Source organism: Arachis hypogaea, chromosome 12 (genome assembly GCF_003086295.3).
Source record: "Arachis hypogaea cultivar Tifrunner chromosome 12, arahy.Tifrunner.gnm2.J5K5, whole genome shotgun sequence".
NCBI lineage: Eukaryota > Viridiplantae > Streptophyta > Magnoliopsida > Fabales > Fabaceae > Arachis > Arachis hypogaea.
In genome coordinates this window covers 107,635,153-107,649,003 of record NC_092047.1, presented here as the reverse complement: position 1 = coordinate 107,649,003, position 13,851 = coordinate 107,635,153, and positions in this window count along the sequence as shown.

Genomic DNA, 13,851 nt, shown 5'->3' with positions numbered 1-13,851 from the left:
CTAAATCGACCACTAATATTAGATAGAGGATACATATTCAAAATATATAAAATAATATATAAAATATATAATAGTTATTTTTTTAACATATAATTTTTTATTATGAAAATAAAAGTTATAGTTTTCATTTGTTTTTTTTATCACCGATAATGTAAAATTATTTATACAATTAATTAATAGAAATTGAGAGGGAAAAAATACTACAAAATATATACAAAGCTACGTTTGATTATAAAGACAATGCAACACAAAGAATAAAGATATAAAATTTAGTGTTAGGTTTTTATATTTTATTTGATAATAAATTAAACATAAAAAACTAAATTATAAAAGTTTATTTATTATTTTTTCATACAAAATTTTAAAAAATATATATAATGATAAGAAATATAATTACAAAAAATTGATAAGAATAATAAAAAAATATATAATATATTAATTTAATATTTCTAAATATAATATATGTGTTTATATCTTATTTACTAAATATAATTTTATAATTTTATATTCCTGTTTTAATCTTTTATACCGGTAAACAAACTTAGCTCAATAGCAGTCTTATAATAAATAGTCATCTTACTATAATTTTGCACATTTTCTCAAACTTTATTGACTAATTAATAATATAAACATACTGTTAATTAATTTATTTATTTACAAAATTTAGTATAAAGTTTAACTATTTAGCCTTGCAAAAGAAAAGGAAGAGTCAAATAATTGCGCTGCATTATTGATTGAAAATATTTATTTTGTTTTCATTAATTTAAATTTTGAAACTGTTTTTTTATTTGTGTTTAAAAAATTAAAAAAATTTGGGTTACACAAATCAAAGTCTCCGATATGTGTTTAAAAATAAAAAAAAATTGGAGGACACAGGTCTACAATTCTGAGCTGTGTACTGCAAATTTTTTTAATTTTTTAAACCAAAATCGGAGGATTATTCAAGTACACAAATTGGACGGTTCGATTTTTGTACCTAACAATCGGACGGTCCGATTTTTGTTTGGATTAAAAATCGGACGATCCGATTTCTACTCCCTAAATTAAATCATCCCACATTTTAAAAAAATACTAGAATAATTTACAATTAAAAAAATACCATTGTTAATTCAATATTAAAAATAAAAATGTGGAAATATGAAGTGAAAGTATTTGATAATAGTCATTAGGGTTGGCTCAGGTGAAAAGAAACCCTTAAATTTTACTTGGACTCTAATTCGTGGATGCCCCAGACTTGGCAATTTCACTGGCGCCAGCCACAAAATGGTCTCCACATTCATTTCGTGCGCGCCGTGTCAGAAATGACTGCTGCTCATGTCAATCCCATTTCGTGGCCACCACATCTGAATTAGAGTGTAAATCCAATTCGCATGAGTCCCGCCTGAAGTGCTCCTGCGTATTTTCGGAACTATTTCTCTTCATGCGTATTTTGGGAAATAATATATTTGTAATATTTATTTATATAAAAAAGCCTATGTATATTGATCACTTATATTACGTAAACAATTTTTCCTAAATTTTATTTTATAGTCAATCTTTTCTAACAACAACTATGACTTCCTATTTTAATTTACTTTGTATATTAGTTATCTTATATTAAAAAAATTATTCACCAATTATTCCTTACTTTTAAACTCCAGTAACAATAATTTTTTTATATATATCTTTCAAATTTTTTACGATAAAAAAAATTAGAATATGATAATCTCAGTAACTATGTTACAATTTAAGCCATGTTAAATAAGTAATTATATGTTTGAGTACATTAAGAATATTTTTAATTTATATCATATTGTAATTATTTTCTATTTTATTACAATTATTATGGCTCGTTTATCAAAAAATTTTATTTTATGAAAAAAATTTTATAACGGATTATACTATGTAGTATTTTATCATAACATTTGATTTTGATCAAAATACATCAGTTTATATTAGTATAACATTAATTAATTAATTAATACCTTAAGTTTTTAAATGTAATAATATTTGTAATATTATATTAATCTAATTAATTAATTAAAATTTTTTTAAATATCAAGTACGTATAAAAGAGTGATATGTTGTTCAAAAAATCTTATAAACTATCTCTTTATTCTTTTAAAAACGTAAGATGTTTCATTCCAATAGTCATTGTTGAAGAAACACTTTTTACTAATCAACTACAACATTTCAATCAATCGGGCTGGACCAAACATGTTTGCTAGTTACATCTTGGTTAAAATTTGTACCGTATTAATAATTTTTATGCATAAATTAATTAATTAACCATGACTAAATATTTAAAATTAACAACTATATAATTTCACAATAGTAAAAGTCAATTGTCTTAAAATTATTTTTTTAGTATTCGGTTATTAGTTTTATTCTTTACATTTTAAGACTGTGTAAAGTAAATTATTATTAAATAGATTCTTCTTATGGTATTTTTCTTGGTATTTTCTCAAAAGAAGAGACCTGTATGACAGTCTAAAACAAAAGAAACTGTTAACTATATTTTGATTTTGCACTTGTGTAGCCAAACTCTTTCCAAGGAGAACACGCAAGCCTCATTCGACAATTTATTTGTCAGCAATCAACATTTAAATTTACTCTCAGAACCTATGTATCAGTGTTTAACTGAATACATTGATTCAAAGATTTTCAGGGTGAAACAAGAGGTCCAAAGGACAATACGCCAAGAGTTTCAGAATTTGGCCCAAACATTAACTGCTCCTGCAAACAAAGTAATGTCTACTGTTGGAGGTGAAGAAGCAAATGGCAATTGGGTAAGTAACAAAAATTAGTTATCTCTATTTTAAGTATTTTTTAAAGTTTGCCAATTGCGAATTTCATGGTTAATGGTAAGTGAATATAGTAACATATGAACAATAAAAAACTGTGTTTAATAAAACTGAAAATGATCAAAATAAATATTTGTAATGTATACATTTAATATGCAGGCAACTAATCGTGATGGACAATTGTATGAGTTGGATGTCGTCAAATGTGAAGTTGAAAGGTTGTGTTCATTGACAATACCAGTAAGTAAAAAGTATTTTATTAGGATTATGTTCAGTATGAATAATTTGACTATGATTTCATAATTATTTATATTTTAGTTGACGTTTGAAATCCCCAAAGATATGCTTGTCAATGAAGAAGAAGCAATGGTAGCTATATATTTATATAATGCTAATGCCTCCCCCAAGTAAGTATCTTGTTAATATACATATAGATAAAAGTTGTTAGACATTTTATTTCATGTGATAAGATTATTTATTTATTTATTTTTATAACAGCGAGGAAATACTTGTACACGAAGGTGTAGATGGTTGTAGAAGATCATTCGATGCACTTAAGCCTATGCGACAGATAGATGCTAATGAAAACTCTAAATTGCACTTTAAATTTTTTATTTTTCAAACCTCTGATACTAATTTTATTTGTTATCTTTAATCTTGCTAGATATTAACAATGGTTGCATGCACAATGACTCATGAGAAAAAATTTCGTTCCGGAGGTCCAAAGATATGGTTTCTTCCGCCTAGGGTCTCTGTAAGTCATATGAAGTCAAAGTTTACTATATGCTTTAATAAAACAACCAAATTAAATCGCAATTTTCTTTGATTGTAAAACTTGTTAGGAACAAGCACTTTCGTTTGTCTACCCACCAACAGCTGTGGTAATGGACCATTCAACATACTTATTTGATGTTAGCACCTTATCAAAGGTAGCTAATGTATTTGTTTTAAATTTGAAACCTACCCATTTACTATCATTTGCCATGATATGTTTTTATAATCTTGAGTTTTTGTGATTTTTAGATTTATGTACCAATTAAGGACAACTTTAAACATTGGTACTTATTATGTGTTGACGTGAAGAAGAGAAAGTTGATATGTGTAGATCTGATGCAACAAAGATCAAGGAAAACCATAAGGGAGCGACAGATTCGACAACTAGTGAGTTATTCATGCTTCTAAATTAAATTTGTTGACCATAACTCATTTAATTTTCAGCAACGATTACTTACAATTATATTTCCTGTCAATGTAGGCAAATTTCATTGACCGAATGATTCATGAACAATTGCTTGATGAGAGAATAGAGGGTAAGTCAGATTTGGATGAAGTTGCATATCAACTCGGTGAATTTCGGATCTACTATCCACAGAATCTTCCACAACAAGAAAACGCATAAGACAAGTTACTATATGAATTTAAGCAAATTCAAATAACTATCTAAGAAAGGTGAAGCTAATATTTTAATACGTATGCCTCAAGTTTGATTCTGGGATGTGGGTTGCTAGATGGCAGCTATATGTTGAGGCCAGGAATTCCTTTATCATACCAGTGAGTATAACATTATAATTGCTGACATTGTATCTTTATTAAATAAAATCTTCACTAATTTATTAATTTTATAACATGCAGCCAATGGACGATACTGTACGCATGCGATTGGCCTTAGATTTAGTGCTGAGCAATTACAATAAGGCCAAAGAAAACACCATCGATGCCGCAAAGAAATTGGTCACCAAAATAAATTGAAATGCAGCCATTTATTATGTTCACGATATGAGTTTTATTAATTTGTCTAAGTTTAAGATATTTTGAATTTCATACATTGATAGTGTTTGTTATTTTATTTTATTAAGACTTTATATTAAAGCCGTTTTCATTTATTTGTTTCTAATCCTATCATTTATTTTGGTAGTATTATGTTGTTTCCATTTATTTTACTAAAAATGTAAAATAAAAAGATGAAACGTTGCAACCTCATTATTGAACGAAGGGTTACACTAAAAAAAATTACAAATTTGCAGAAGTTATATAGCAAAAGTTTTAAAAAACTCCTGCACATTAACCCAAAAACTATTTACGCCCTTTGTAATTTAATTGATAGCGGTTTTTGTTCTAAATAGTAGGGGTTTTAGAAACCCCCAAAAATTAAAATTTATGAAACTCAAATTATTCTCTCACACACAAACCCGCCAAACCAAAACCCCAAAATCCCCAAACCTGCGAAACCAAAAGCACCCACCAAATTTTGTGATCCTCTCCTTAGCCTTTCCTGCAAATTGGCCACGACTTCTACTCCCCCGAGGCTCATCGCTGTTCATGGTGGCCCTCTTCTCCAACTGCTCTTCAGGTTAGTGTGTTTGGTATTCTCTTCCTTTAATTGCTGCTGTTATTAACATTTGCTTCCAGTTTGCATCGCTAAGATTCTTCTCTATTTGTATCACTGCTATTCTTTGCTTTAGGTTGATGTTCATTGCTCCGTTGTTCGCTGCTCGTTAGTGTTTGCTGCTTCGTTGTTCATTGTTCGCTATTTGCTATGGTTGTTCATTGTTGACGGCTTTTTCCTTTATCAATCAAGGTAAATAATCGCTGTTTTCTTTGGTATATGCTATCTTAATTAGATTATTCTAGTTTTTTAACCATGTTTTGATGTGTATTTTTTACCATTCAACTAATAAAATACTGAGATTTAGGATATTGAGCTAGAACAGAGTTATGTTGTTCATGAATTAGAGAAGAGTTGTTCATCCCAATAATCAGGTTATGTATATAGTTTTTCGCCCAATGATAACAGGTATGGTCTAATGTTATGCATTATTCTCTTGCAGGGCTCCACAATTTGCATGTCTTGTTTACCTATGATTCCAAATCTGATATCTTTCAAGCAAGGTAATTGTGAAGAATTACCTTAAGTGACTAATATTGAACTTCTATGACAATCTACAATAAAGGAACACATTGTGCACCTAATTTTATATATATTTACTGCAGTTGGCATATGATCAATCTCAAAGAGTAGTACTAGTATATAGTTTTTTATGGAACGTGCTTTATATGCCTTAATTTTCCTTATTAGCTTTTGGCCTTATTTTTTTATTTTTAATTTTAACGCCTTTAATAGTGTATAAGTTAAGGACTTAATGAGTTTCTTTGATCGTATTAGCAGTTTTGAATTTTGAGATATAATCCAAATAAAGAAGCTAGTATTAGTGGTTTAGAATTTTGAGCTAATAACGAGAATCCATCTTGCATTGTTTCTTCTAGAGTTCTTTCGGTGCTTCTTGAATTCTTATTCAGATAGCATATGAAAATATAATGTCTTTTGGAGCTAAATTATGAAGGTTTTAATTTTTTAAGCATTAAATAGGTAGTTTACTCTAACTTAACTATGCCTGGATTTAATCTATTGGTGGAATGATAAAATTATATTCACAGGAAATATTCGGAAAGCTCATGAGCATTGCTGTCTGGGCATTGCACTTAAAAGGAGTTGTGTATGTAGCTAACATTCTAGCCACTCTCAATTGTTATTGCGACTGCCATAGAAGTTGTGTTCCTTGGTGATACTTTGCACATTGGAAGGTACCACTTGTTCAATTTTGACATGGAATAACAGATATACTAATGCATATGAATAAGGAAATTACTTTGTGTCATTTTTTTTGTTGGTTTAAATCATTCTTGAGTCTTAGTGATGGAAAAATATAATGAAGAAAAACAGATTTCGAAGAGATTTATCTCATAGTGAATTGTACCTCAAATCAAAATAGTTGAAATTGAGTAGACTCTTACACCGAACTAAAAAAGAATCAATAATTTGCTCCATGACGTACTCATACTTGTTATGATGGACATAAGTGGATCAATTTGTACCCTCCACGACTTTATGCAATGAGTTCTTATGTTTTATCATTATTTTATTCATCAAACTCATAGTTGATTAGGTTAGTTTGCTTAATTGTTTATTTGCTTTAATTTTTTTTGTTTGCATTTTGCAGTATAATTAGAGTTATAATAATATCAATTAGTTTTTACAAGCTGTTGATAATGTTCCTCTTTTACAAAGCTATAAAATTGTGCATCAAAACGTACATAATAGTCATAATACTAGTACAAACTCTTATATTCTAAATCTATTGACTTGCATTCTAATTCCTGTATGCCGAAAGCTTTAATGGAAGATTATTAATTTTAATAATTCCTAGGGTGCATTCGAACTTGGATGCACATTTTGCCCAATAGCCATCAAGTACAATAAAATTTTATAGATGCATTTTGGAATAGTCACAAGTAACAACATATACTCGAGGGATTAATCATTCTGATCTTTCAATTTTTTTGTATTTTTGTTTTAGAATTTTAAGTTTTCATGCATTTCCAGGTAATCATTCACTAAGCATCTGCTGCAATTAATGATATCTTGAGTTGTTGTCTGTGAGAAGCCATGAGAGCCATCCATTGAATTTTCAGAGAGGCATCCATTGAATTTGTGATATGCAGCATCTTTGTTTAGCTTCAAGGAGTTAAAACTTGAAACAATGTTTAGTACTTTATTTCAATGGTTGTAAGGTGAGAGATAATCTCAAAACATGCTGGCTGGTTCATGGGATGGATATCCAAAGTACAAATTAAAATGTTAGGAGGGCTTGCTTCTTTCATGTTCTATTATCTGTTTTGTTCTTGTTCTTTATTAAATTGGTTTTATTTTTTCATCAATCTTTTGATCAATGTAATTTTCATGACTAATGGTGAGAATGAAAGCAGATTGTTTTAAAATGGGTGTATTTGGCTAGTTTGTTGGATATAATGTATGTCTGAATTTGTAATGGCTTTTTTTTTTAATATTGGGTCACTGATTATATCGGTTAAATACAAGAAGTAAAAGTTGAGTAATTACTCAAAATTTTTAGTATTAATTTTCTTATGACTTAAAATAGTTAATAGATAATTAATTAATAATATATACCAATTGAATAATTGTATAAATAAAAATTTAATTTATAATTTCACAAAATAATTTTTAAAAAAGATAATTATGTATATATTAAGAGTACAGTACTCACAAAGATATGTAGTGAGTACTAAATCATATAAATAAAGACTATTTTTTTAACTAAATTACTGTCATTTTTAAAATCTAACAAATGATAAAACAAATTATTTTTATTAAAAGATTTATTAAAAAATTTTTTACTTAAAAATTACTGAACTTTTTATTATTTATTCAAATGATATTATTTTAGCTAAATAAATTTTATCTTTTTAAGTAGCTCAAGTATTAGAATATTTGAATTATCTTTATAATTTTTAATTTTATCTAAATTTAATTTTTCATATTTTTAGATTTAATTTTAAAAATTTGTGTTAATGTTAGAATATTTTTAAGAAATAATATTATAGCTTAATAAATCTATTAAAGACAGGTCGGTTATGGCACGTCAATATGAGCCAGTTTGGTGATAAATAGAAGACAATTTAGCGTTCGTAGTTAAAATTTGGTGGCTAAAATCCGTTTTTTTGGTAGTGTACGTGATATTTTTTCTAGTAACATTTTAAACACCGTATTTTTATTCTATGTCTTATGTTGTCCTATTTTAGTAAACGAAAAAGGTGATAACATAAAAAGAAAAGAAATTTAAAAAATTTAATAGTAAACGAGTAAAATCACATAATCTTCCTAGTTGAATAAATGTCAAATCAATCAATCAATGCAAACTATACAAAACAAAGGTAATTAGTAAATGGTACAAAATTACCAATCATCCTAAAATCTGAATCATCTTCAATCTGCCATTCCAGTTTCAGGGGCCACAACAGGAGATTCAGTTGTTCTGGAACTCATCCCGGACTCTTCGTTACTTGTAGATGCACAAACCGGGATATTGGGACCAGGACTTGATGTTTTCACTTGATCAGTAAAAGCCGATTTAGCTGCTGAGGTTGGTGTTGTTCCACCACCAATGTTCCTATCTTTTTCCATCTTCTACTGATTTTTCATACTATCATGTCTTTTGCGCTGATCACAAACCAAATGTCATCTTTCGTTACAAAAGCATAAAAATAACATAGTTTATAAATCCAAAACACAATATGCCAAATCACCATACAACGAAATTCTAAACATAATTATTGTAACACCCTCACTATCAGAAGTCACGCTTCCGGCTGCGCCACTCTGATAGCAAGAAGTATTACGACTGCTTTACATACTAAATACTAAAATAGGAGCCTGACTCGACACTGTATTCGCTGATTTCTTTTTAAACTGGAAATAAACACTTTATCTTAAGAAAAATGCAAGCAGACATAGATTCATATACAAGACTCCTTACATAATATCTCATAATATAATATACATATAGAACATACAATTCCTATCCCTCTTACAAATTTGTAATGACAAAGACGAGGGAAGAAAATAATCTAATTAACACAGCAGCATATAAGTCAGACCCAGTATAACTTCTTAATGCCTCTTCATCTGGTTCCTGAAAAGGTAAAGCTGTAGGGGGTGAGAACCTAACCACACGGTCTCACCACAGAGTTTCAAAGTTGTCATAAGAAGATATTTAGTAAGAAAACTGTTTTCAAGCTCAGTGATTATCATTGCCTTATGAATCCTTTAAAACCAATAGGAAATCGTTCAAAACTCTTTCAAAGAAACAATGTTTAATCTTTCAGAAGTCCAAAATCTTTCCTTTCTTATAAAAAAAATCTCAATCAGAAACCAATCATGCAATCAAACAACACAGTCATTAATTCAGCACCAAAGTTCATTCTCAAATGTAGCACGCCAGGATAAACACAGGCAAGACAGACAAGGAAAGCACAAGTAGGTAGCAGTTACAGCAAATAGTTCAAGTAGCAGTTAAGAACAGTTTAGCAATTAGGCAAACCAAAACAAGTTCAAACCCAAGCAAAGCATACAAATGCATATGATGCATGCCTGTCCTATGGCTGATGAGGCTCATCTGTCGATTATCCAGCCAACCCGACAAGTCTGAATTGTCCTTAGACCGTCCCCCGACATGCATCCCCAAGAGTCTATGCATAGCTTTTTCTCAAATAATCAATATTGCTCAATGGGGGTAACATTCCCGGGAATTTATATAGTGCCCGGTCACACTTACGTCGTAGGGTCAACAGAGTATCGAGTTTTCAACCTAGTACACGTGGTGGCAAGCCACGACACTTAATCCAGGGAACCTCGTATCTCAGATATTTCAAATTCATAAGCCACATAAATATTTCATTCACATTCATCAATATCATAATTATTCGTCAATCCATATCCCATTTCCAAATTCATTAAAAAATCATATTTCAAATCCATCCTCATCATCCTTCTTTCCGTTAATCAACAATCTCAATCCAAAACATAATTCTTTCTTTTCTAAATAAATCAATCTTAAACATATAACGTTTAAGAACTAAATCTTTTTAAACAATTACTTCAAACAAAACTTCCAATTTTATAAAATTCCGGCAGCATCTCCTCTAAAACTCGGATTCTGCCACCCTTTTCGGGTTCCATCCAAACATTTCTCAAACATTTTCTCAACTATTTCCAAATCTCAATCATCTTCCAAAATTCAACCAACTCCAATATCAATTTATTTTCAAAGCGAATCAATGCCAATAATAAATCTCTTTTTAAAACCAAACCAGCTCAAATACTAAATCATTTATAAAGTCATTTATAAAGTTAGACTAACTCAAAATTAAACCGTTTCCAAAATCAATTCAGTTTCATATTCCAAATCATTTCCAAAGCCGATTTGTTCACATTATCAAAAATAGCTTCAAAACCAAGAAAGCCATTTTTCATAATAATAAACTAAACTTTTCAAACTAATTTCTTTTCAGCAATCACAAACTACTCAAGCAATCAAGCAGCCAATCATTCAGTCCAGCAAACAACCACATTTATAAGACAATCACAATCACAGACATATGTTTCTCACATTAATATCTATTCATAACAACTCTGTAATATAAAGTAGATTTTAAGAAAAACCCCTACCTTGATTAGTCGCTAAGTAAACCCATTAAATCCTTATTCTCATGTTAATTGGTAGCAACTGTAGAAATTCTCAAGCAACCGCAGGGATCACAGCAATAACCACATATCTGACATAATTTAGAATTAACGCGGAATGGATATTGAGCGATATTAGAACATAATTGATAATAGAATATTGCGATAAACAAGAACGGAACCGAATAATCTCACCACGATAAACAGAATAGAACGACACAATAGCAGCTTCCAAATTGATCAGACAGTAGCTCTAATAGCGGTCGGAAGCTCTGATGGTTTTGTAACAACCTTAATTTTGACGCGCAAATACCGGAACCCAAACCTACAATACCAACATCCCAGAATCTCCAACAAATTACAATAGAACACTGATTTTAAGAAGTTTTGGAAACAAAGTGCTTACCAAGAAGACAGGGGTTTCGGCGACAGCTCCAGTAGCTACCTCTAGTGGCGGCGGCAGCTGAATAACACAATAATAATTTCATTCAACATAAACACTCCCTCACAGCAACAACAGAACAACTTAAGCGTACAAAAGGAGATCAACAAGGGTAAGGCTCACCAGAACAGTAACGGCTTCAACGGTGGTTCTCCGGCAACAACGGCGCCGTTTTCCGGCAATAGAGGCACGGCTACAACAACGGCGGTGGCAGAACAGTAACGCCAAAAATCCAACTACTGAACCAATCTTCACCAAACTCCAAACCTTGATTTTGGAAAACCCCAATCTACGGGTCTTCCTCGTCATACCCCGATAACACCGTGCAACTCACCGGCGTCCATGGCAGCGGCAGAGATGAAGCACGGCAGTGAGCTGCTATGTACATCGCATCTTTTCCTCTCTCCTTCGTCCAACGGCAGCGGCGACGACAAGGGTTTTGGCGGTGACACGAATACTTTCAACAGGCAGCGCGGTTCCCTCCTCCTTCGCGGCCTGCTCTCTCGCCTCAGATCTGACCCGCGACGGCGACGGTGAGGACGGCATGGGCTGGACAGCAGCGGATCTTCGAAGCCTCCTCGACGCTGCTCGCTCTCTCCTCTTCGTCGGCGACGTGGCGGTGGTGCGCGGTGATGGGCTTCTGCTCAGTGGGCTTGACGGCGGCGCGGCGGGGAACTGGCGCGGGGGCAAGGCGCGAGCAGCTTCCCTTCCTCTTCCTCTCCTTCTCCTTGGCGGTCCCCTTCCCCTCTTCCCTTCTTTCTTCATTCTTCTGCTTCTTTCTTTCTTTCTTTCTTTCTTTCTTTTTTTTTCTTTTCTGATATGTTTACTGAATGAAAGAAAATGAGTGTCGACTAGGGTTCATTTGGAATAGAGAAAAGATGTGTGTTAATTAGGGTTAGGGTTTGTATATGGAATTGGGAATTTTGGGTTTGATTTGAGTAAAATAATTTTAATAAAATTAAAGCATAAAGTATTAATATTTGAAAAACTAATTTAATCTTTAAAGTTACTTTAAAATATTATTTGTGGTATAAAAACACTAATTGATTCTCAATAAATTACTCTAATTGAAAATTCATGGTAATATAATTAATTTTTTCTTTATCTTTAACTAATGTATTAAATGATATAAATTAAATTATCTAAAATCAAATCATATAAAATTCTTATTATTTCATAACTACCAATTTTATAATTTAAATATAGAAAATAATTCAATAATTATAAAATTAGACAAAATTCTAATTTAAATAGTCAAACCTCATTATTTTTCAAATTTTCAGAACTTTAAATCATAAGTAGAAAAATAATCCATAGGTGTAGGGTTTGGATAAAAACCTTAATTTATTTCAAATCCAATTAATTGCCTTTAATTATTTTCAATAAAAATAATTTCTGAAATTAAAACCATAAATAAATATATAAATTGAAATTGATTCAAAATAGGACTTTTCAAAAGTCTTGGGTCTTACATCCTACCCACCTTATAAAAATTTTCGTCCTCGAAAATTGATACAAAATTAAAGAGATTTCATATTACTTCGCTCTTGAACTTATTTAAAGAAAAGGCAAAAAGTTCTCAGTATATATATTCATATAGTTTCAAATACCAGAATTTTTATATGGCATAAAAATATAAAAGGTATAAGTATGATGTGAAACAAAATTACAAGATAGGCTTGATGCACAAAATAATATATTTCAAACGTGTGATGGTAATGCAAGGCGGCAAAAGGCTATAAAGCAAGCCGGGGTTAAAATGATGTGCTCAACATCTGTATACTAATCTCATACCAACTTCAAAGACTCAACTATTCGAACTTCAATATAACTTATCTCCACCATTCTCAACTGTACTTCATTGAGCAACTCATCCGAAGGTTTTCAACCTCGTCAGCACTTCATAAATCTTAATGGTCACAAACCCAACATCAACAAAATTCTTTCACATGAAATAATGTTTCACAACTCTCTGCAACATTGTATATTTACAAGTTTCACCTTTTGCGTCCTCCAAACGTACCCTAAATAATTAATGTGTCGTTTACTAAGTCCAACAGTCATACAAGATACCAAAACTAATCTCGAGTATACTTAGAAGGATAACAGACCTTAGAAAAGAAAGGAAAGCGACAAGGATCGTATTCGCGAGAATTTGAAAGAATTATTGAAATCACAAGTAGACAAGAATAAACAAGTAATGAAGAATGCTGGAAAGAGAATCAACTGATAACATTAAGGGTAACTCTCGAGTCGAAGGGATTTGATAGGACCAATAAGATGAAAAACTACACAGTATTTTGAAACGAATTCAAGCTGAATCAAAAAAATATGGGGTTTACAGAAGAAGAATATCCAAACCAAAGACAAGGTTTATAGAACTCAAGAGTATGGTTTAAAAATATTTTCGAATGCATTGTTCGTAAAGGATGGAAAACTTAAGGGAAAATCATTTCATGTTCTAAAAGAGAAAATGAGTAACAAACATCCTTCAAAAGATTAATAAAAGCATAAATGTAGCATTATTTCAATATAAATTCAAGTGGAAATAGATTACACAAACTTTGTAAATGGAAGGATTAATTTGG